The sequence below is a fragment of the Heterodontus francisci genome, chromosome 22 (genome assembly GCF_036365525.1).
Source record: "Heterodontus francisci isolate sHetFra1 chromosome 22, sHetFra1.hap1, whole genome shotgun sequence".
Classification (NCBI taxonomy): Eukaryota; Metazoa; Chordata; class Chondrichthyes; order Heterodontiformes; family Heterodontidae; genus Heterodontus; species Heterodontus francisci.
In genome coordinates, this window is record NC_090392.1 from 38,003,311 (window position 1) to 38,025,477 (window position 22,167).

At 44.7% G+C, this 22,167-nt stretch overlaps 6 non-coding genes across 6 annotated transcripts; all 6 read right to left on the bottom strand.

Moving 5' to 3' along the window:
- Positions 1-1,931: 1,931 nt before the first annotated feature.
- Positions 1,932-2,004, bottom strand: trnav-aac (transfer RNA valine (anticodon AAC)). The gene has a single exon. It is a non-coding gene; the product is annotated as a tRNA-Val (tRNA).
- Positions 2,005-5,411: 3,407 nt separating this feature from the next.
- trnav-cac (transfer RNA valine (anticodon CAC)) lies at positions 5,412-5,484 on the bottom strand. The gene has a single exon. It is a non-coding gene; the product is annotated as a tRNA-Val (tRNA).
- A 3,405-nt stretch (positions 5,485-8,889) lies between these two features.
- trnav-uac (transfer RNA valine (anticodon UAC)) lies at positions 8,890-8,962 on the bottom strand. Its single transcript has one exon. It is a non-coding gene; the product is annotated as a tRNA-Val (tRNA).
- A 3,402-nt stretch (positions 8,963-12,364) lies between these two features.
- On the bottom strand, positions 12,365-12,437 carry trnav-aac (transfer RNA valine (anticodon AAC)). The gene has a single exon. It is a non-coding gene; the product is annotated as a tRNA-Val (tRNA).
- Positions 12,438-15,845: 3,408 nt separating this feature from the next.
- trnav-aac (transfer RNA valine (anticodon AAC)) lies at positions 15,846-15,918 on the bottom strand. Its single transcript has one exon. It is a non-coding gene; the product is annotated as a tRNA-Val (tRNA).
- A 5,564-nt stretch (positions 15,919-21,482) lies between these two features.
- Positions 21,483-21,555, bottom strand: trnav-aac (transfer RNA valine (anticodon AAC)). Its single transcript has one exon. It is a non-coding gene; the product is annotated as a tRNA-Val (tRNA).
- Positions 21,556-22,167: the final 612 nt, after the last annotated feature.

The window sequence follows — 22,167 nt, forward strand, 5'->3', positions numbered from 1 at the left end:
CTGAAACAGGCCCTTCGGCCCACCGAGTCTGTGCCGACCATCGACCACCATTTATACTAATCCTACACGAATTCCATATTCCTACCACATCCCCACCTTCCCTATATTTCCCTATCACCTACCTTTACTAGGGGCAATTGGGAATGGCCAATTAACCTATCAACCAGCAAGTCTTTGGCATGTGGGAGGAAACCGGAGCACCCGGAGGAATCCCACGCAGACACAGGGAGAACTTGCAAACACCACACAGGCAGTGCCCAGAATTGAAACCGGGTCGCTGGAGCTGTGAGGCTGCGGTGCTAACCATTGCACACGAGAGCGTGCCGGACTGAACATTGAGTTCAATAATTTCAGATCATGACGGGCCCCCCATTTTACTTTCACTTTTTGTTATTTTTCTTTTTTACATTTTTTACATTTTTTTGTATGTTTATTTTATTTCATCTTAGTTTGTTCAGTTTACTTACCCACTGTTTTGTTTTCATGTTTGTACTTGCTGCTGTTCAATTTTCAATCCGTTAACAGTCCTATCTGTAATAATGCTTTGTCTTTCAACACACCATTAACATATTGTTTGCCTTTGCTCCATGACCTTCTGGTCAGCTATTCTGTGGCCTTGCCCAATCTGCACCTTCTCCTTTGTTATCTCTTGCTCCACCCCCGCTTTACTTGCTTCTAACCTTTGACTTTTCTAATATTTGCCAGTTCTGAAGAAGGGTCACTGAGCCGAAATGTTAACTCTGCTTCTCTCTCCACAGATGCTGCCAGACCTGCTGAGTAATTCCAGAATTTCTTGCTTTTATTTCAGATTTCCAGCATCCACAGTATTTTGCTTTTATTCATGTATATTCTTCCTCAGTTCAATATGAAGGAGCGGGTTGATATTGAGCGGAGCCGCAGTGCATCTCATTTTCAACGCCACCTTGTTAGTTTTCCTGTTACTCGCCGAATGAAGAACAATACAAAGTGATAATTTGGCACGTCTGCCTGTTTCCTTAGCTTCAGTTACAGAATCAGCTGTGTCCGTCTTTAAGGGAGGCAAAGTACTCTTCGAGCTCTGCGTGACGCTGAATAGTTTTGTTAATCTGCATCAATAAACCCAGGTATGTCTCTGTTACTGACTGAACAAAACGCTAATAGGTCTGTGAGCGAATGTCATAACTTAAATAACTTTTTCCCCTCTGCGTGTCATGAACCTTTACCCCTTGTCATAATTGCGGCTGCATGTTAAGAGCTGCGTTTTCAAGGTGCTTAAGACACCAAGAATCTGCCGCAGCAGTGGTTAAATTGAAAAGGATTTTTGCTCCTTTTACCCAAAAAGAAATGTTCAGGAGGAGCATTTTCCCCAAACTTGTTTCCACCGGAGATTCATCATTGCAACTCAAAGAAAGTTTCAGTCACTTGGGTGTTCTGTTCGAGCTGCTCGGAGGTTTAGTGGCCCGGATATCATGTGCCTACGTTTTGCTGAGCCTGTGCTTGGTTTCTGGGGAGATTTTGCCCGGGTTGTGCTATTTTACCTCCCTGAGATGGCCAGTAACCTGTTGATTGAGGCAGCAGACCCCTCTTGCTGCTAGCAGCGAGTAATTGGACAGTGCGGGTTAAAATATTGCGGCGTGCCCCTGTCTCAACGAATGTGGAGCTGGCGAAAGTGAATTGCTGATGTGCTTTTGCCTCGTCTGAAATGAGACTCAGATCAGCTGTGACTTCGCAAGCTAGTGTTGCAGGTTTCTATTCTAATCTGAGCCAAATGAAGTGCAAGTGCTAGGTTTTGAGGAACTTTCTGCAGCATCAGGACTAGAAAGAGGAGCGATTGCAAGGCATTGTGCACACAATGTGCAAGAGAAATAGGACTTTGAGAAATTGTGTTGTGTTAATGGGGAATGTCAATGATTGCATATATCGTGGTCAGAAGTTTGGGTTTGTTTCGAAAATGTTTCTGCCCAGTTTCGAACTGGAGACCTTTTGCGTGTTAGACAAACGTGATCACCACTACACTACAGAAACTCAACACGGTTGCAGTGCTGAGGAAGCTGCAAGTATTGTTAAACTATACAGTCAAGATCTATTTGTGGTGCTTGTTTCATTGAAATGCAATTCCACTGTGACATTTCGCAAGGCTGCAGAGGTATTGACCCAGCAATGGACGCTCAGCAGTGCACAACACATTGCCAGGCCATTCAGGCCATCGTACCATTGCCACTTTTTTCAAAGACTTGCCAGTTGGGCCCACTTCCTTCGCTCTGCTTTTGTTTGCCTCTCCTTTCATGCAATTATCCAATTCCCTTTTTTGTAAACTCTCACTTAAGAAACTAAGTTTGGAAGAGGTGCAGCAGCTGCTGCAGTGTCAATGCACAGTGTGCCATCATTGACAAGATTCCCTTCCCCAACCACTCCAAGACATCCACTTGGGATTCTTGCCAAGTTCTGGATTTCATTTCTCATTATTTACTGATTGCACTGACACATATTTGTGCTTTTAAACTCTTTATTTTTATCAAATGCGTCCTTATTTTGCTGATTTGCAACATACAATGTGATTACCCGAGCAGTAGAATGCGTAACAGAGGCAGTTAAATAATGGGGGCGAAGCTTCGCTACAGCTATATAATGTCCTGGTTAGACCCCACCTGGAGTGCTCTGCATAGTTCTGGGCATTCCACTTTATAAAGTATACAAATTGGCCTTGGTATACAGGGCAGTTCAGATCCAGCAGAATGTTTTCAGAGTTCAAATGGTTAGATTAGGAAGCCATGTCCCCGCTTCCACAGAGACAGCTGTTGGTTTCCACCTGGTGCCTCACTTGCTTCTGAATTTCAAGGTGTAGAATGAAATCAAGCAACGTAACCCAAGTTTGCAATGCATTCCATGCAATCATCAACCACATCATTCCCGTCTTCCTCACCTTAGCTGCACAGCCCTCTAAACGTTGCAATCCACGTCACACAGGATTTGTTCCAGGATTAAACTTTCAGTAGGATTATATTAATATCTGTGCCCGCATCTTGAAATGAGATTCTCAGCGATATCCAACACAAATTGAATTGTATAGATGACAGGCAAATACAGGAAAACAGGTCAGTATGCAACACAATCCCATGGTGCCTATTTTCAGATGCACAATATTCATCTTTTCCAGCAAATGAAAGAATTTTTCAGTGAATCATTTGTAAAGTCAGTGTTAATGCCATTTGTGCCTTTCTTTCTTCTCGTTTTGCAACATACTGGCGCCTAAATCCAATTAATGTATATTCATGTTTATTGGGGAGACCAAACGCAGACTGGGTGATCGCTTTGCGGAACACGTCCGCTCAGTCCGCAAGCAGGACCCTGAGCTTCTGGTTGCTTGCCATTTCAAGACTCCCCGCTGCTCTCATGCTTACATCTCTATCCTGGGCTTGCTGCAGTGTTCCAGTGAACAACAACGCAAGCTCGAAAAACAGCATCTCGTTGACCGATTAGTTTAGTTTCGTGATGCAGCACTGAAACAGGCCCTTCGGCCCACCGAGTCTGTGCCGACCATCGACCACCCATTTATACTAATCCTACACGAATTCCATATTCCTACCACATCCCCACCTTCCCTATATTTCCCTACCACCTACCTTTACTAGGGGCAATTGGGAATGGCCAATTAACCTATCAACCAGCAAGTCTTTGGCATGTGGGAGGAAACCGGAGCACCCGGAGGAATCCCACGCAGACACAGGGAGAACTTGCAAACACCACACAGGCAGTGCCCAGAATTGAAACCGGGTCGCTGGAGCTGTGAGGCTGCGGTGCGAACCATTGCACACGAGAGCGTGCCGGACTGAACATTGAGTTCAATAATTTCAGATCATGACGGGCCCCCCATTTTACTTTCACTTTTTGTTATTTTTCTTTTTTACATTTTTTACATTTTTTTGTATGTTTATTTTATTTCATCTTAGTTTGTTCAGTTTACTTACCCACTGTTTTGTTTTCATGTTTGTACTTGCTGCTGTTCAATTTTCAATCCGTTAACAGTCCTATCTGTAATAATGCTTTGTCTTTCAACACACCATTAACATATTGTTTGCCTTTGCTCCATGACCTTCTGGTCAGCTATTCTGTGGCCTTGCCCAATCTGCACCTTCTCCTTTGTTATCTCTTGCTCCACCCCCGCTTTACTTGCTTCTAACCTTTGACTTTTCTAATATTTGCCAGTTCTGAAGAAAGGTCACTGAGCCGAAATGTTAACTCTGCTTCTCTCTCCACAGATGCTGCCAGACCTGCTGAGTAATTCCAGAATTTCTTGCTTTTATTTCAGATTTCCAGCATCCACAGTATTTTGCTTTTATTCATGTATATTCTTCCTCAGTTCAATATGAAGGAGCGGGTTGATATTGAGCGGAGCCGCAGTGCATCTCATTTTCAACGCCACCTTGTTAGTTTTCCTGTTACTCGCCGAATGAAGAACAATACAAAGTGATAATTTGGCACGTCTGCCTGTTTCCTTAGCTTCAGTTACAGAATCAGCTGTGTCCGTCTTTAAGGGAGGCAAAGTACTCTTCGAGCTCTGCGTGACGCTGAATAGTTATGTTAATCTGCATCAATAAACCCAGGTATGTCTCTGTTACTGACTGAACAAAACGCTAATAGGTCTGTGAGCGAATGTCATAACTTAAATAACTTTTTCCCCTCTGCGTGTCATGAACCTTTACCCCTTGTCATAATTGCGGCTGCATGTTAAGAGCTGCGTTTTCAAGGTGCTTAAGACACCAAGAATCTGCCGCAGCAGTGGTTAAATTGAAAAGGATTTTTGCTCCTTTTACCCAAAAAGAAATGTTCAGGAGGAGCATTTTCCCCAAACTTGTTTCCACCGGAGATTCATCATTGCAACTCAAAGAAAGTTTCAGTCACTTGGGTGTTCTGTTCGAGCTGCTCGGAGGTTTAGTGGCCCGGATATCATGTGCCTACGTTTTGCTGAGCCTGTGCTTGGTTTCTGGGGAGATTTTGCCCGGGTTGTGCTATTTTACCTCCCTGAGATGGCCAGTAACCTGTTGATTGAGGCAGCAGACCCCTCTTGCTGCTAGCAGCGAGTAATTGGACAGTGCGGGTTAAAATATTGCGGCGTGCCCCTGTCTCAACGAATGTGGAGCTGGCGAAAGTGAATTGCTGATGTGCTTTTGCCTCGTCTGAAATGAGACTTAGATCAGCTGTGACTTAGCAAGCTAGTGTTGCAGGTTTCTAATCTAATCTGAGCCAAATGAAGTGCAAGTGCTAGGTTTTGAGGAACTTTCTGCAGCATCAGGACTAGAAAGAGGAGCGATTGCAAGGCATTGTGCACACAATGTGCAAGAGAAATAGGACTTTGAGAAATTGTGTTGTGTTAATGGGGAATGTCAATGATTGCATATATCGTGGTCAGACGTTTGGGTTTGTTTCGAAAATGTTTCTGCCCAGTTTCGAACTGGGGACCTTTTGCGTGTGAGATAAACGTGATCACCACTACACTACAGAAACTCAACACAATTGCAGTGCTGAGGAAGCTGCAAGTATTGTTAAACTATACAGTCAAGATCTATTTGTGGTGCTTGTTTCATTGAAATGCAATTCCACTGTGACATTTTGCAAGGCTGCAGAGGTATTGACCCAGCAATGGACGCTCAGCAGTGCACAACACATTGCCAGGCCATTCAGGCCATCGTACCATTGCCACTTTTTTCAAAGACTTGCCAGTTGGGCCCACTTCCTTCGCTCTGCTTTTGTTTGCCTCTCCTTTCATGCAATTATCCAATTCCCTTTTTTGTAAACTCTCACTTAAGAAACTAAGTTTGGAAGAGGTGCAGCAGCTGCTGCAGTGTCAATGCACAGTGTGCCATCATTGACAAGATTCCCTTCCCCAACCACTCCAAGACATCCACTTGGGATTCTTGCCAAGTTCTGGATTTCATTTCTCATTATTTACTGATTGCACTGACACATATTTGTGCTTTTAAACTCTTTATTTTTATCAAATGCGTCCTTATTTTGCTGATTTGCAACATACAATGTGATTACCCGAGCAGTAGAATGCGTAACAGAGGCAGTTAATTAATGGGGGCGAAGCTTCGCTACAGCTATATAATGTCCTGGTTAGACCCCACCTGGAGTGCTCTGCATAGTTCTGGGCATTCCACTTTATAAAGTATACAAATTGGCCTTGGTATACAGGGCAGTTCAGATCCAGCAGAATGTTTTCAAGTTCAAATGGTTAGATTAGGAAGCCATGTCCCCGCTTCCACAGAGACAGCTGTTGGTTTCCACCTGGTGCCTCACTTGCTTCTGAATTTCAAGGTGTAGAATGAAATCAAGCAACGTAACCCAAGTTTGCAATGCATTCCATGCAATCATCAACCACATCATTCCCGTCTTCCTCACCTTAGCTGCACAGCCCTCTAAACGTTGCAATCCACGTCACACAGGATTTGTTCCAGGATTAAACTTTCAGTAGGATTATATTAATATCTGTGCCCGCATCTTGAAATGAGATTCTCAGCGATATCCAACACAAATTGAATTGTATAGATGACAGGCAAATACAGGAAAACAGATCAGTATGCAACACAATCCCATGGTGCCTATTTTCAGATGCACAATATTCATCTTTTCCAGCAAATGAAAGAATTTTTCAGTGAATCATTTGTAAAGTCAGTGTTAATGCCATTTGTGCCTTTCTTTCTTCTCGTTTTGCAACATACTGGCGCCTAAATCCAATTAATGTATATTCATGTTTATTGGGGAGACCAAACGCAGACTGGGTGATCGCTTTGCGGAACACGTCCGCTCAGTCCGCAAGCTGGACCCTGAGCTTCTGGTTGCTTGCCATTTCAAGACTCCCCGCTGCTCTCATGCTCACATCTCTATCCTGGGCTTGCTGCAGTGTTCCAGTGAACAACAACGCCAGCTCGAAAAACAGCATCTCGTTGACCGATTAGTTTAGTTTCGTGATGCAGCACTGAAACAGGCCCTTCGGCCCACCGAGTCTGTGCCGACCATCGACCACCCATTTATACTAATCCTACACGAATTCCATATTCCTACCACATCCCCACCTTCCCTATATTTCCCTACCACCTACCTTTACTAGGGGCAATTGGGAATGGCCAATTAACCTATCAACCAGCAAGTCTTTGGCATGTGGGAGGAAACCGGAGCACCCGGAGGAATCCCACGCAGACACAGGGAGAACTTGCAAACACCACACAGGCAGTGCCCAGAATTGAAACCGGGTCGCTGGAGCTGTGAGGCTGCGGTGCTAACCATTGCACACGAGAGCGTGCCGGACTGAACATTGAGATCAATAATTTCAGATCATGACGGGCCCCCCATTTTACTTTCACTTTTTGTTATTTTTCTTTTTTACATTTTTTACATTTTTTTGTATGTTTATTTTATTTCATCTTAGTTTGTTCAGTTTACTTACCCACTGTTTTGTTTTCATGTTTGTACTTGCTGCTGTTCAATTTTCAATCCGTTAACAGTCCTATCTGTAATAATGCTTTGTCTTTCAACACACCATTAACATATTGTTTGCCTTTGCTCCATGACCTTCTGGTCAGCTATTCTGTGGCCTTGCCCAATCTGCACCTTCTCCTTTGTTATCTCTTGCTCCACCCCCGCTTTACTTGCTTCTAACCTTTGACTTTTCTAATATTTGCCAGTTCTGAAGAAGGGTCACTGAGCCGAAATGTTAACTCTGCTTCTCTCTCCACAGATGCTGCCAGACCTGCTGAGTAATTCCAGAATTTCTTGCTTTTATTTCAGATTTCCAGCATCCACAGTATTTTGCTTTTATTCATGTATATTCTTCCTCAGTTCAATATGAAGGAGCGGGTTGATATTGAGCGGAGCCGCAGTGCATCTCATTTTCAACGCCACCTTGTTAGTTTTCCTGTTACTCGCCGAATGAAGAACAATACAAAGTGATAATTTGGCACGTCTGCCTGTTTCCTTAGCTTCAGTTACAGAATCAGCTGTGTCCGTCTTTAAGGGAGGCAAAGTACTCTTCGAGCTCTGCGTGACGCTGAATAGTTATGTTAATCTGCATCAATAAACCCAGGTATGTCTCTGTTACTGACTGAACAAAACGCTAATAGGTCTGTGAGCGAATGTCATAACTTAAATAACTTTTTCCCCTCTGCGTGTCATGAACCTTTACCCCTTGTCATAATTGCGGCTGCATGTTAAGAGCTGCGTTTTCAAGGTGCTTAAGACACCAAGAATCTGCCGCAGCAGTGGTTAAATTGAAAAGGATTTTTGCTCCTTTTACCCAAAAAGAAATGTTCAGGAGGAGCATTTTCCCCAAACTTGTTTCCACCGGAGATTCATCATTGCAACTCAAAGAAAGTTTCAGTCACTTGGGTGTTCTGTTCGAGCTGCTCGGAGGTTTAGTGGCCCGGATATCATGTGCCTACGTTTTGCTGAGCCTGTGCTTGGTTTCTGGGGAGATTTTGCCCGGGTTGTGCTATTTTACCTCCCTGAGATGGCCAGTAACCTGTTGATTGAGGCAGCAGACCCCTCTTGCTGCTAGCAGCGAGTAATTGGACAGTGCGGGTTAAAATATTGCAGCGTGCCCCTGTCTCAACGAATGTGGAGCTGGCGAAAGTGAATTGCTGATCTGCTTTTGCCTCGTCTGAAATGAGACTCAGATCAGCTGTGACTTAGCAAGCGAGTGTTGCAGGTTTCTATTCTAATCTGAGCCAAATGAAGTGCAAGTGCTAGGTTTTGAGGAATGTTCTGCAGCATCAGACTAGAAAGAAGAGCGATTGCAAGGCATTGTGCACACAATGTGCAAGAGAAATAGGACTTTGAGAAATTGTGTTGTGTTCATGGGGAATGTCAATGATTACATCCATCGTGGTCAGACGTTTGGGTTTGTTTCGTAAATGTTTCTGCCCAGTTTCGAACTGGGGACCTTTTGCGTGTAAGACAAACGTGATCACCACTACACTACAGAAACTCAGCACGATTGCAGTGCTGAGGAAGCTGCGAGTATTGTTAAACTATACAGTCATGATCTATTTGTGGTGCTTGTTTCATTGAAATGCAATTCCACTGTGACATTTCGCAAGGCTGCAGAGGTATTGACCCAGCAATGGACGCTCAGCAGTGCACAACACATTGCCAGGCCATTCAGGCCATCGTACCATTGCCAGTTCTTTCAAAGACTTGCCAGTTGGGCCCACTTCCTTCGCTCTGCTTTTGTTTGCCTCTCCTTTCATGCAATTATCCAATTCCCTTTTTTGTCAACTCTCACTTAAGAAACTAAGTTTGTAAGAGGTGGAGCAGCTGCTGCAGTGTCAATGCACAGTGTGCCATCATTGACAAAGATTCCCTTCCCCAACCACTCCAAGACATCCACTTGGGATTCTTGCCAAGTTCTGGATTTCATTTCTCATTATTTACTGATTGCACTGACGCATATTTGTGCTTTTAAACTCTTTATTTTTATCAAATGCGTCCTTATTTTGCTGATTTGCAACATACAATGTGATTACCCGAGCAGTAGAATGCGTAACAGAGGCAGTTAAATAATGGGGGCGAAGCTTCGCTACAGCTATATAATGTCCTGGTTAGACCCCACCTGGAGTACTCTGCATAGTTCTGGGCATTCCACTTTATAAAGTATACAAATTGGCCTTGGTATACAGGGCAGTTCAGATCCAGCAGAATGTTTTCAGAGTTCAAATGGTTAGATTAGGAAGCCATGTCCCCGCTTCCACAGAGACAGCTGTTGGTTTCCACCTGGTGCCTCACTTGCTTCTGAATTTCAAGGTGTAGAATGAAATCAAGCAACGTAACCCAAGTTTGCAATGCATTCCATGCAATCATCAACCACATCATTCCCGTCTTCCTCACCTTAGCTGCACAGCCCTCTAAACGTTGCAATCCACGTCACACAGGATTTGTTCCAGGATTAAACTTTCAGTAGGATTATATTAATATCTGTGCCCGCATCTTGAAATGAGATTCTCAGCGATATCCAACACAAATTGAATTGTATAGATGACAGGCAAATACAGGAAAACAGGTCAGTATGCAACACAATCCCATGGTGCCCATTTTCAGATGCACAATATTCATATTTTCCAGCAAATGAAAGAATTTTTCAGTGAATCATTTGTAAAGTCAGTGTTAATGCCATTTGTGCCTTTCTTTCTTCTCGTTTTGCAACAGACTGGCGCCTAAATCCTATTAATGTATATTCATGTTTATTGGGGAGACCAAACGCAGACTGGGTGACCGCTTTGCGGAACACGTCCGCTCAGTCCGCAAGCTGGACCCTGAGCTTCTGGTTGCTTGCCATTTCAAGACTCCCCGCTGCTCTCATGCTCACATCTCTATCCTGGGCTTGCTGCAGTGTTCCAGTGAACAACAACGCAAGCTCGAAAAACAGCATCTCGTTGACCGATTAGTTTAGTTTCGTGATGCAGCACTGAAACAGGCCCTTCGGCCCACCGAGTCTGTGCCGACCATCGACCACCCATTTATACTAATCCTACACGAATTCCATATTCCTACCACATCCCCACCTTCCCTATATTTCCCTATCACCTACCTTTACTAGGGGCAATTGGGAATGGCCAATTAACCTATCAACCAGCAAGTCTTTGGCATGTGGGAGGAAACCGGAGCACCCGGAGGAATCCCACGCAGACACAGGGAGAACTTGCAAACACCACACAGGCAGTGCCCAGAATTGAAACCGGGTCGCTGGAGCTGTGAGGCTGCGGTGCTAACCATTGCACACGAGAGCGTGCCGGACTGAATATTGAGTTCAATAATTTCAGTTCGTGACGGGCCCCCCATTTTACTTTCACTTTTTGTTATTTTTCTTTTTTACATTTTTTGCATTTTTTTGTATGTTTATTTTATTTCATCTTAGTTTGTTCAGTTTACTTACCCACTGTTTTGTTTTCATGTTTGTACTTGCTGCTGTTCAATTTTCAGTCCGTTAACAGTCCTATCTGTACTAATGCTTTGTCTTTCAACACACCATTAACATATTGTTTGCCTTTGCTCCATGACCTTCTGGTCAGCTATTCTGTGGCCTTGCCCACTCTACACCTTCTCCTTTGTTATCTCTTGCTCCACCCCCGCTTTACTTGCTTCTAACCTTTGACTTTTCTAATATTTGCCATTTCTGAAGAAGGGTCACTGAGCCGAAATGTTAACTCTGCTTCTCTCTCCACAGATGCTGCCAGACCTGCTGAGTAATTCCAGAATTTCTTGCTTTTATTTCAGATTTCCAGCATCCACAGTATTTTGCTTTTATTCATGTATAGTCTTCCTCAGTTCAATATGAAGGAGCGGGTTGATATTGAGCGGAGCCGCAGTGCATCTCATTTTCAACGCCACCTTGTTAGTTTTCCTGTTACTCGCCAAATGAAGAACAATACAAAGTGATAATTTGGCACGTCTGCCTGTTTCCTTAGCTTCAGTTACAGAATCAGCTGTGTCCGTCTTTAAGGGAGGCAAAGTACTCTTCGCGGCTCTGCGTGACGCTGAATAGTTATGTTAATCTGCATCAATAAACCCAGGTATGTCTCTGTTGCTGACTGAACAAAACGCTAATAGGTCTGTGAGCGAATGTCATAACTTAAATAACTTTTTCCCCTCTGCGTGTCATGAACCTTTACCCCTTGTCATAATTGCGGCTGCATGTTCAGAGCTGCGTTGTCAAGGTGCTTAAGACACCAAGAATCTGCTGCAGAAGTGGTTAAATTGAAAAGGATTTTTGCCCCTTTTACCCAAAAAGAAATGTTCAGGAGGAGCATTTTCCCCAAACTTGTTTCCACCGGAGATTCATCATTGCAACTCAAAGAATGTTTCAGGGTGTTCTGTTCGAGCTGCTCGGAGGTTTAGTGGCCCGAATATCATGTGCCTACGTTTTGCTGAGCCTGTGCTTGGTTTCTGGGGAGATTTGGCCCGGGTTGTGCTATTTTACCTCCCTGAGATGGCCAGTAACCTGTTGATTGAGGCAGCAGACCCCTCTTGCTGCTAGCAGCGAGTAATTGGACAGTGCGGGTCAAAATATTGCGGCGTGCCCGTGTCTCAACGAATGTGGAGCTGGCGAAAGTGAATTGCTGATGTGCTTTTGCCTCGTCTGAAATGAGACTTAGATCAGCTGTTACTCAGCAAGCTAGTGTTGCAGGTTTCTATTCTAATCTGAGCCAAATGAAGTGCAAGTGCTAGGTTTTGAGGAACTTTCTGCAGCATCAGGACAAGAAAGAGGAGCGATTGCAAGGCATTGTGCACACAATGTGCAAGAGAAATAGGACTTTGAGAAATTGTGTTGTGTTCATGGGGAATGTCAATGATTGCATATATCGTGGTCAGAAGTTTGGGTTTGTTTCGAAAATGTTTCTGCCCAGTTTCGAACTGGGGACCTTTTGCGTGTTAGACAAACGTGATCACCACTACACTACAGAAACTCAGCACGGTTGCAGATCTGAGGAAGCTGCGAGTATTGTTAAACTATACAGTCAAGATCTATTTGTGGTGCTTGTTTCATTGAAATGCAATTCCACTGTGACATTTTGCAAGGCTGCAGAGGTATTGATCCAGCAATGGACGCTCAGCAGTGCACAACACATTGCCAGGCCGTTGAGGCCATCGTACCATTGCCAGTTTTTTCAAAGACTTGCCAGTTGGGCCCATTTCCTTCGCTCTGCTTTTGTTTGCCTCTCCTTTCATGCAATTATCCAATTCCCTTTTTTGTCAACTCTCACTTAAGAAACTAAGTTTGTAAGAGGTGGAGCAGCTGCTGCAGTGTCAATGCACAGTGTGCCATCATTGACAAAGATTCCCTTCCCCAACCACTCCAAGACATCCACTTGGGATTCTTGCCAAGTTCTGGATTTCATTTCTCATTATTTACTGATTGCACTGACGCATATTTGTGCTTTTAAACTCTTTATTTTTATCAAATGCGTCCTTATTTTGCTGATTTGCAACATACAATGTGATTACCCGAGCAGTAGAATGCGTAACAGAGGCAGTTAAATAATGGGGGCGAAGCTTCGCTACAGCTATATAATGTCCTGGTTAGACCCCACCTGGAGTACTCTGCATAGTTCTGGGCATTCCACTTCATAAAGTATACAAATTGGCCTTGGTATACAGGGCAGTTCAGATCCAGCAGAATGTTTTCAGAGTTCAAATGGTTAGATTAGGAAGCCATGTCCCCGCTTCCACAGAGACAGCTGTTGGTTTCCACCTGGTGCCTCACTTGCTTCTGAATTTCAAGGTGTAGAATGAAATCAAGCAACGTAACCCAAGTTTGCAATGCATTCCATGCAATCATCAACCACATCATTCCCGTCTTCCTCACCTTAGCTGCACAGCCCTCTAAACGTTGCAATCCACGTCACACAGGATTTGTTCCAGGATTAAACTTTCAGTAGGATTATATTAATATCTGTGCCCGCATCTTGAAATGAGATTCTCAGCGATATCCAACACAAATTGAATTGTATAGATGACAGGCAAATACAGGAAAACAGGTCAGTATGCAACACAATCCCATGGTGCCCATTTTCAGATGCACAATATTCATCTTTTCCAGCAAATGAAAGAATTTTTCAGTGAATCATTTGTAAAGTCAGTGTTAATGCCATTTGTGCCTTTCTTTCTTCTCGTTTTGCAACATACTGGCGCCTAAATCCAATTAATGTATATTCATGTTTATTGGGGAGACCAAACGCAGACTGGGTGACCGCTTTGCGGAACACGTCCGCTCAGTCCGCAAGCTGGACCCTGAGCTTCCGGTTGCTTGCCATTTCAAGACTCCCCGCTGCTCTCATGCTCACATCTCTATCCTGGGCTTGCTGCAGTGTTCCAGTGAACAACAACGCAAGCTCGAAAAACAGCATCTCGTTGACCGATTAGTTTAGTTTCGTGATGCAGCACTGAAACAGGCCCTTCGGCCCACCGAGTCTGTGCCGACCATCGACCACCCATTTATACTAATCCTACACGAATTCCATATTCCTACCACATCCCCACCTTCCCTATATTTCCCTATCACCTACCTTTACTAGGGGCAATTGGGAATGGCCAATTAACCTATCAACCAGCAAGTCTTTGGCATGTGGGAGGAAACCGGAGCACCCGGAGGAATCCCACGCAGACACAGGGAGAACTTGCAAACACCACACAGGCAGTGCCCAGAATTGAAACCGGGTCGCTGGAGCTGTGAGGCTGCGGTGCTAACCATTGCACACGAGAGCGTGCCGGACTGAACATTGAGTTCAATAATTTCAGATCATGACGGGCCCCCCATTTTACTTTCACTTTTTGTTATTTTTCTTTTTTACATTTTTTACATTTTTTTGTATGTTTATTTTATTTCATCTTAGTTTGTTCAGTTTACTTACCCACTGTTTTGTTTTCATGTTTGTACTTGCTGCTGTTCAATTTTCAATCCGTTAACAGTCCTATCTGTAATAATGCTTTGTCTTTCAACACACCATTAACATATTGTTTGCCTTTGCTCCATGACCTTCTGGTCAGCTATTCTGTGGCCTTGCCCAATCTGCACCTTCTCCTTTGTTATCTCTTGCTCCACCCCCGCTTTACTTGCTTCTAACCTTTGACTTTTCTAATATTTGCCAGTTCTGAAGAAGGGTCACTGAGCCGAAATGTTAACTCTGCTTCTCTCTCCACAGATGCTGCCAGACCTGCTGAGTAATTCCAGAATTTCTTGCTTTTATTTCAGATTTCCAGCATCCACAGTATTTTGCTTTTATTCATGTATATTCTTCCTCAGTTCAATATGAAGGAGCGGGTTGATATTGAGCGGAGCCGCAGTGCATCTCATTCTCAACGCCACCTTGTTAGTTTTCCTGTTACTCGCCGAATGAAGAACAATACAAAGTGATAATTTGGCACGTCTGCCTGTTTCCTTAGCTTCAGTTACAGAATCAGCTGTGTCCGTCTTTAAGGGAGGCAAAGTACTCTTCGAGCTCTGCGTGACGCTGAATAGTTATGTTAATCTGCATCAATAAACCCAGGTATGTCTCTGTTACTGACTGAACAAAACGCTAATAGGTCTGTGAGCGAATGTCATAACTTAAATAACTTTTTCCCCTCTGCGTGTCATGAACCTTTACCCCTTGTCATAATTGCGGCTGCATGTTAAGAGCTGCGTTTTCAAGGTGCTTAAGACACCAAGAATCTGCCGCAGCAGTGGTTAAATTGAAAAGGATTTTTGCTCCTTTTACCCAAAAAGAAATGTTCAGGAGGAGCATTTTCCCCAAACTTGTTTCCACCGGAGATTCATCATTGCAACTCAAAGAAAGTTTCAGTCACTTGGGTGTTCTGTTCGAGCTGCTCGGAGGTTTAGTGGCCCGGATATCATGTGCCTACGTTTTGCTGAGCCTGTGCTTGGTTTCTGGGGAGATTTTGCCCGGGTTGTGCTATTTTACCTCCCTGAGATGGCCAGTAACCTGTTGATTGAGGCAGCAGACGCCTCTTGCTGCTGACAGCGAGTAATTGGACAGTGCGGGTCAAAATATTGCAGCGTTCCCCTGTCTCAACGACTGTGGAGCTGGTGAAAGTGAATTGCTGATGTGCTTTTGCCTCGTCTGAAATGAGACTCAGATCAGCTGTGACTTAGCAAGCTAGTGTTGCAGGTTTCTATTCTAATCTGAGCCAAATGAAGTGCAAGTGCTAGGTTTTGAGGAACTTTCTGCAGCATCAGGACTAGAAAGAGGAGCGATTGCAAGGCATTGTGCACACAATGTGCAAGAGAAATAGGACTTTGAGAAATTGTGTTGTGTTAATGGGGAATGTCAATGATTGCATATATCGTGGTCAGAAGTTTGGGTTTGTTTCGAAAATGTTTCTGCGCAGTTTCGAACTGGGGACCTTTTGCGTGTTAGACAAACGTGATCACCACTACACTACAGAAACTCAACACGGTTGCAGTGCTGAGGAAGCTGCAAGTATTGTTAAACTATACAGTCAAGATCTATTTGTGGTGCTTGTTTCATTGAAATGCAATTCCACTGTGACATTTCGCAAGGCTGCAGAGGTATTGACCCAGCAATGGACGCTCAGCAGTGCACAACACATTGCCAGGCCATTCAGGCCATCGTACCATTGCCACTTTTTTCAAAGACTTGCCAGTTGGGCCCACTTCCTTCGCTCTGCTTTTGTTTGCCTCTCCTTTCATGCAATTATCCAATTCCCTTTTTTGTAAACTCTCACTTAAGAAACTAAGTTTGGAAGAGGTGCAGCAGCTGCTGCAGTGTCAATGCACAGTGTGCCATCATTGACAAGATTCCCTTCCCCAACCACTCCAAGACATCCACTTGGGATTCTTGCCAAGTTCTGGATTTCATTTCTCATTATTTACTGATTGCACTGACACATATTTGTGCTTTTTGAACTACAAGAAAGCCCCCAGCGATTTAACATCCGCAGCACTTAAAGCAGCCAGAAGTACTGCACAAAGAACAGCTAGGCGTTGCGCAAACGACTACTGGCAACACCTATGCAGTCATATTCAGCTGGCCTCAGACACCGGAAACATCAGAGGAATGTATGATGGCATGAAGAGAGCTCTTGGGCCAACCATCAAGAAGATCACCCCCCTCAAATCTAAATCGGGGGACATAATCACTGACCAACGCAAACAGATGGACCGCTGGGTTGAGCACTACCTAGAACTGTACTCCAGGGAGAATGCTGTCACTGAGACTGCCCTCAATGCAGCCCAGCCTCTACCAGTCATGGATGAGCTGGACATACAGCCAACCAAATCGGAACTCAGTGATGCCATTGATTCCCTAGCCAGCGGAAAAGCCCCTGGGAAGGACAGCATTACCCCTGAAATAATCAAGAGTGCCAAGCCTGCTATACTCTCAGCACTACATGAACTGCTATGCCTGTGCTGGGACGAGGGAGCAGTACCCGAGGACATGCGCGATGCCAACATCATCACCCTCTATAAAAACAAAGGCGACCGCGGTGACTGCAACAACTACCGTGGAATCTCCCTGCTCAGCATAGTGGGGAAAGTCTTTGCTCGAGTCGCTCTGAACAGGCTCCAGAAGCTGGCCGAGCGCGTCTACCCTGAGGCACAGTGTGGCTTTCGTGCAGAGAGATCGACTATTGACATGCTGTTCTCCCTTCGTCAGATACAGGAGAAATGCCGTGAACAACAGATGCCCCTCTACATTGCTTTCATTGATCTCACCAAAGCCTTTGACCTCGTCAGCAGACGTGGTCTCTTCAGACTACTAGAAAAGATCGGATGTCCACCAAAGCTACTAAGTATCATCACCTCATTCCATGACAATATGAAAGGCACAATTCAACATGGTGGCTCCTCATCAGAGCCCTTTCCTATCCTGAGTGGTGTGAAACAGGGCTGTGTTCTCGCACCCACACTTTTTGGGATTTTCTTCTCCCTGCTGCTTTCACATGCGTTCAAATCCTCTGAAGAAGGAATTTTCCTCCACACAAGATCAGGGGGCAGGTTGTTCAACCTTGCCCGTCTAAGAGCGAAGTCCAAAGTACGGAAAGTCCTCATCAGAGAACTCCTCTTTGCTGACGATGCTGCTTTAACATCTCACACTGAAGAATGCCTGCAGAGTCTCATCGACAGGTTTGCGTCTGCCTGCAATGAATTTGGCCTAACCATCAGCCTCAAGAAAACGAACATCATGGGGCAGGATGTCAGAAATGCTCCATCCATCAATATTGGCGACCACGCTCTGGAAGTGGTTCAAGAGTTCACCTACCTAGGCTCAACTATCACAAGTAACCTGTCTCTAGATGCAGAAATCAACAAGCGCATGGGCAAGGCTTCCACTGCTATGTTCAGACTGGCCAAGAGAGTGTGGGAAAATGGCGCACTGACACGGAACACAAAAGTCCGAGTGTATCAGGCCTGTGTCCTCAGCACCTTGCTCTACGGCAGCGAGGCCTGGACAACGTATGCCAGCCAAGAGCGACGTCTCAATTCATTCCATCTTCGCTGCCTTCGGAGAATACTTGGCATCAGGTGGCAGGACTATATCTCCAACACAGAAGTCCTTGAAGCGGCCAACATCCCCAGCTTATACACACTACTGAGTCAGCGGCGCTTGAGATGGCTTGGCCATGTGAGCCGCATGGAAGATGGCAGGATCCCCAAAGACACATTGTACAGCGAGCTCGCCACTGGTATCAGACCCACCGGCCGTCCATGTCTCCGTTATAAAGACGTCTGCAAACGCGACATGAAATCGTGTGACATTGATCACAAGTCGTGGGAGTCAGTTGCCAGCATTCGCCAGAGCTGGCGGGCAGCCATAAAGACAGGGCTAAATTGTGGCGAGTCGAAGAGACTTAGTAGTTGGCAGGAAAAAAGACAGAGGCGCAAGGGGAGAGCCAACTGTGCAACAGCCCCAACAAACAAATTTCTCTGCAGCACCTGTGGAAGAGCCTGTTACTCCAGAATTGGCCTTTATAGCCACTCCAGGCGCTGCTTCACAAACCACTGACCACCTCCAGGCGCGTATCCATTGTCTCTCGAGATAAGGAGGCCCAAAAGAAAAACTCTTTATTTTTATCAAATGCGTCCTTATTTTGCTGATTTGCAACATACAATGTGATTACCCGAGCAGTAGAATGCGTAACAGAGGCAGTTAAATAATGGGGGCGAAGCTTCGCTACAGCTATATAATGTCCTGGTTAGACCCCACCTGGAGTGCTCTGCATAGTTCTGGGCATTCCACTTTATAAAGTATACAAATTGGCCTTGGTATACAGGGCAGTTCAGATCCAGCAGAATGTTTTCAGAGTTCAAATGGTTAGATTAGGAAGCCATGTCCCCGCTTCCACAGAGACAGCTGTTGGTTTCCACCTGGTGCCTCACTTGCTTCTGAATTTCAAGGTGTAGAATGAAATCAAGCAACGTAACCCAAGTTTGCAATGCTTTCCATGCAATCATCAACCACATCATTCCCGTCTTCCTCACCTTAGCTGCACAGCCCTCTAAACGTTGCAATCCACGTCACACAGGATTTGTTCCAGGATTAAACTTTCAGTAGGATTATATTAATATCTGTGCCCGCATCTTGAAATGAGATTCTCAGCGATATCCAACACAAATTGAATTGTATAGATGACAGGCAAATACAGGAAAACAGGTCAGTATGCAACACAATCCCATGGTGCCTATTTTCAGATGCACAATATTCATCTGTTCCAGCAAATGAAAGAATTTTTCAGTGAATCATTTGTAAAGTCAGTGTTAATGCCATTTGTGCCTTTCTTTCTTCTCGTTTTGCAACATACTGGCGCCTAAATCCAATTAATGTATATTCATGTTTATTGGGGAGACCAAACGCAGACTGGGTGATCGCTTTGCGGAACACGTCCGCTCAGTCCGCAAGCTGGACCCTGAGCTTCTGGTTGCTTGCCATTTCAAGACTCCCCGCTGCTCTCATGCTTACATCTCTATCCTGGGCTTGCTGCAGTGTTCCAGTGAACAACAACGCAAGCTCGAAAAACAGCATCTCGTTGACCGATTAGTTTAGTTTCGTGATGCAGCACTGAAACAGGCCCTTCGGCCCACCGAGTCTGTGCCGACCATCGACCACCCATTTATACTAATCCTACACGAATTCCATATTCCTACCACATCCCCACCTTCCCTATATTTCCCTACCACCTACCTTTACTAGGGGCAATTGGGAATGGCCAATTAACCTATCAACCAGCAAGTCTTTGGCATGTGGGAGGAAACCGGAGCACCCGGAGGAATCCCACGCAGACACAGGGAGAACTTGCAAACACCACACAGGCAGTGCCCAGAATTGAAACCGGGTCGCTGGAGCTGTGAGGCTGCGGTGCAAACCATTGCACACGAGAGCGTGCCGGACTGAACATTGAGTTCAATAATTTCAGATCATGACGGGCCCCCCATTTTACTTTCACTTTTTGTTATTTTTCTTTTTTACATTTTTTACATTTTTTTGTATGTTTATTTTATTTCATCTTAGTTTGTTCAGTTTACTTACCCACTGTTTTGTTTTCATGTTTGTACTTGCTGCTGTTCAATTTTCAATCCGTTAACAGTCCTATCTGTAATAATGCTTTGTCTTTCAACACACCATTAACATATTGTTTGCCTTTGCTCCATGACCTTCTGGTCAGCTATTCTGTGGCCTTGCCCAATCTGCACCTTCTCCTTTGTTATCTCTTGCTCCACCCCCGCTTTACTTGCTTCTAACCTTTGACTTTTCTAATATTTGCCAGTTCTGAAGAAGGGTCACTGAGCCGAAATGTTAACTCTGCTTCTCTCTCCACAGATGCTGCCAGACCTGCTGAGTAATTCCAGAATTTCTTGCTTTTATTTCAGATTTCCAGCATCCACAGTATTTTGCTTTTATTCATGTATATTCTTCCTCAGTTCAATATGAAGGAGCGGGTTGATATTGAGCGGAGCCGCAGTGCATCTCATTTTCAACGCCACCTTGTTAGTTTTCCTGTTACTCGCCGAATGAAGAACAATACAAAGTGATAATTTGGCACGTCTGCCTGTTTCCTTAGCTTCAGTTACAGAATCAGCTGTGTCCGTCTTTAAGGGAGGCAAAGTACTCTTCGAGCTCTGCGTGACGCTGAATAGTTATGTTAATCTGCATCAATAAACCCAGGTATGTCTCTGTTACTGACTGAACAAAACGCTAATAGGTCGGTGAGCGAATGTCATAACTTAAATAACTTTTTCCCCTCTGCGTGTCATGAACCTTTACCCCTTGTCATAATTGCGGCTGCATGTTAAGAGCTGCGTTTTCAAGGTGCTTAAGACACCAAGAATCTGCCGCAGCAGTGGTTAAATTGAAAAGGATTTTTGCTCCTTTTACCCAAAAAGAAATGTTCAGGAGGAGCATTTTCCCCAAACTTGTTTCCACCGGAGATTCATCATTGCAACTCAAAGAAAGTTTCAGTCACTTGGGTGTTCTGTTCGAGCTGCTCGGAGGTTTAGTGGCCCGGATATCATGTGCCTACGTTTTGCTGAGCCTGTGCTTGGTTTCTGGGGAGATTTTGCCCGGGTTGTGCTATTTTACCTCCCTGAGATGGCCAGTAACCTGTTGATTGAGGCAGCAGACCCCTCTTGCTGCTGACAGCGAGTAATTGGACAGTGCGGGTTAAAATATTGCGGCGTGCCCCTGTCTCAACGAATGTGGAGCTGGCGAAAGTGAATTGCTGATGTGCTTTTGCCTCGTCTGAAATGAGACTCAGATCAGCTGTGACTTAGCAAGCTAGTGTTGCAGGTTTCTATTCTAATCTGAGCCAAATGAAGTGCAAGTGCTAGGTTTTGAGGAACTTTCTGCAGCATCAGGACTAGAAAGAGGAGCGATTGCAAGGCATTGTGCACACAATGTGCAAGAGAAATATGACTTTGAGAAATTGTGTTGTGTTAATGGGGAATGTCAATGATTGCATATATCGTGGTCAGAAGTTTGGGTTTGTTTCGAAAATGTTTCTGCCCAGTTTCGAACTGGGGACCTTTTGCGTGTTAGACAAACGTGATCACCACTACACTACAGAAACTCAACACGGTTGCAGTCCTGAGGAAGCTGCAAGTATTGTTAAACTATACAGTCAAGATCTATTTGTGGTGCTTGTTTCATTGAAATGCAATTCCACTGTGACATTTCGCAAGGCTGCAGAGGTATTGACCCAGCAATGGACGCTCAGCAGTGCACAACACATTGCCAGGCCATTCAGGCCATCGTACCATTGCCACTTTTTTCAAAGACTTGCCAGTTGGGCCCACTTCCTTCGCTCTGCTTTTGTTTGCCTCTCCTTTCATGCAATTATCCAATTCCCTTTTTTGTAAACTCTCACTTAAGAAACTAAGTTTGGAAGAGGTGCAGCAGCTGCTGCAGTGTCAATGCACAGTGTGCCATCATTGACAAGATTCCCTTCCCCAACCACTCCAAGACATCCACTTGGGATTCTTGCCAAGTTCTGGATTTCATTTCTCATTATTTACTGATTGCACTGACACATATTTGTGCTTTTAAACTCTTTATTGTTATCAAATGCGTCCTTATTTTGCTGATTTGCAACATACAATGTGATTACCCGAGCAGTAGAATGCGTAACAGAGGCAGTTAAATAATGGGGGCGAAGCTTCGCTACAGCTATATAATGTCCTGG